The 2,850-nt window shown below is 45.3% G+C and overlaps 1 long non-coding RNA gene across 2 annotated transcripts in view; it reads left to right on the plus strand.

Moving 5' to 3' along the window:
- Positions 1-1,174: 1,174 nt before the first annotated feature.
- The window catches only part of LOC145723434 (uncharacterized), a 164,798-nt gene continuing 163,122 nt past the window's right edge, over positions 1,175-2,850 (plus strand). For both annotated transcript variants that reach the window (XR_014148489.1, XR_014148488.1), the window contains exon 1: positions 1,175-1,542. This is a non-coding gene — a long non-coding RNA (uncharacterized LOC145723434). The remainder of the gene's footprint in view (positions 1,543-2,850) is intronic.

Below are 2,850 nucleotides of genomic sequence, written 5' to 3' on the forward strand. Positions count from 1 at the left end.
CTTCTACCAGTCCCCAAAGATGTGCTTTTTTAAGGCACCATTATGGATCTTTTTTTTCCAAGATTTTGTTTATTTTATTTGACAGAGAGAGCACACAAGCAGGGGGAACAGCAGAGGGAGAGGAAGAAGCAGACTCTTCCCTGAGCAGGGAGCCTGATGCAGGGCTTGATCCCAGGACCCTGGGATCACAACCTGAGCTGAAGGCAGATGCTTAACTGACTAAGCCACCCAGGCGCCCCTGGATCTTTTAATAATGATGCCTGACTGCTCTGGTCATTGTGGTGATATCCTGAACTGAATTTTTAAAACCCATAACCTTCTTGAGCCTGTATACTATGTTTTATAAGTTTTATAAATTCTTGCATTTGCAGGACAGTTTTTAAATTTTCTCAAATGCGTATTTATCAAGTGAGTTGGTAGCCTGCGCCTGACGCTGTACCAGCATTCTTAGCTCTGAGTCCTACCTCTGTTCATCTGTATGATCTTGAGTTGTTTAACTTCTTTAAATAGGGCCAGGTGATTTAGCTGGGATCCAGGAGCAGGGAACACCAGGCAGAGAACTGTTTCAGGAACTGGCAGGCTCATTGTTGAGATTCATAGGATTTGGGGGAGTTAGAGAAGAAACAAAGTTCTGGGAATCCCGACAGTGAGAGGAGAATATAAAGGGAGAGGGAGGGAGAGGAATTGGAGCTCTCCGTTGCCACTGTTGGGCCCCTTCCTCAGGGCCAGGTCAATGCAAAGACAAAAAAGATGAAGTTCAGGATCTGCAGAGGTCTCGGCACGGGGGGACGGGGGGGAAGATTAGGAATCAAAATTCAGGAGAGATCTTGGGTCTGGGCCTGATCTGCCTGTCATTGTCTGGAATAGCAGGAAACAGGCTGGGGCGGTGCGTAGACTGTACCTACAGACATGTGAGCTGAGGATCCAGGGAGGGAGGCAGTTCCTTGGTAAAAAGTTTTGGAAGCACTAGATTCATGGGGGCTCTGGGTAGGAGTTTATTTCCACCTAGCTCATCATCTTAGGGGAATATTTCTTTATAGATTGCATAAGCCATTCCTAGATAAGGTCTGACTCTAGCCTGAAGTGGAATCATGCTACTATTAATGTGACATGCTTAACTACAACATATATGTGTATGTGTGTGTGTATATATATATATATATATATGTGTGTGTCTTTATCAAGAGCCTTTTGGGATATAAGTGATAGAGAAAAGAGGCTTCCATGAATAACTAGCAAAAATAAAAATTATTGTTTTCTCTCCCTCTTCCTCCTCCAACCTCTCTTCCTGTCCTGTTGTCTCTTTCCTGCCTTGGACCATGAACTCACTTCCCACTTTTCTAACTCTGGGGAGAAGTGTCTGGTATTTTCCAGGGATGTTGACTCAGTTTCATGTCATTTTTGCTGTTATCCAGACTTTCTGGTTGATCTTAGCCCCTAAATAACCAGACTTTCTGGCTTGAGCTCCTGAACTCCTTACATCCCTTTCATTCTTCCACTAACATCTGAAGACCTGCTGCAAGCTCGCTGCTGCGGCACAAGGTGAATGGGGCAGACACAGTCCCTGACTTGAGACCCAGACCCTCTGACTCTTTGCCCCTCAGGCTCCTGGAGTCATGGGATGTGCCCCAGGAGCCTGACCCCGCTGAACTCTGGCCTTCTTGCCTGCTTTGATTCAGCCAGTTTGTCCTGTCTGGCCTATTTGTGCTCTGGATCATCTGCCCTAGGGCACCTGGTACTTCCTTCCCTCCCCACCAGGTCTTTCCTCTCTCTTCTACCTCTCCTCCTCTCCCTGTGCCTCCTGCTTGCTCTCACTGAACTCACCCTCTCCACAGGCTCACTGTATGCTGGAGCTCCAGCCCATCCTGCCCTCCTTGGCCCAGCCGATCCCACTCGTCTTGCTGCATGAGGACTTGTGGCTGGGTTTTGTTCCTGGCAGGGAAGGGGGCTGTCTGCTCAAGGGGAAGTCTGTCATGCTTTCTGTTCCACTCTGAAAAGTAGCACAGTGGGGCACCTGGGTGGCTCAGTCGGTTGAGTGTGGGACTCTTGATTTCGGGTCAGGTCATGATCTCAGGGTCATGAGATCGAGCCCTGCATTGGGCTCTGTGCTCAGTGGGGAGTCTGCTTGAGATTCTCTCCCCTTTCCCCTCCCCCACCCACTCTCTCTCAAATAAATACATCTTAAAAAAAATTAAAAAATAGCACAGTGATCAAGTGTCAAAGGACATCAGTTTCCAGAGGGCCCATGAATTCAGATACAAATGCAATTCCAATCTATGAGAAGAAAATGTCTGAACTGAGGCATCATATATGTCTCAATTACAAAATATTTGTAAAATACCTTTATATTTAAACATAGGTCAAACTTAATAAATGAGATAGTACAAAATACTAGAATGTAGTAGAAATAGAAAACAATCTGGACAAGCAGTCTGGAGAGCGAGCTTCGTAGGTTCCTCTCTGCCCCTGACGAGGTGTGATCTGAGGCAAGTCACTTCACCTCTCTGGACTGTTCTCCACCTACCTCTGCCTACAATGAAAAGATCCATTCAGACCCTGTATAATATTCCTCCACTTTAAAATAGCAGTTGCCTACAAAAATTGCAAAAATGAACTACCTCAGCCCCTTTGCAACTTTCACGTATTTAAGAGTTTTTATTATAATGATGATTGAAAACCTTCAGATAAAAATCTTTAAAAAAATGAAAAAATGTTCATCATCATTAGCCATCAGGGAAATTCAAATCAAAACCACATTAAGATACCACCTTACACCAGTTAGAATGGCAAAAATTGACAGGGAAAGAAACAACAAATGTTGGAGAGGTTGTGGAGAAAGGGGAACCCTCT

Source organism: Leptonychotes weddellii, chromosome 9 (assembly GCF_054177405.1).
Source record: "Leptonychotes weddellii isolate Sample4059 chromosome 9, ASM5417740v2, whole genome shotgun sequence".
NCBI lineage: Eukaryota > Metazoa > Chordata > Mammalia > Carnivora > Phocidae > Leptonychotes > Leptonychotes weddellii.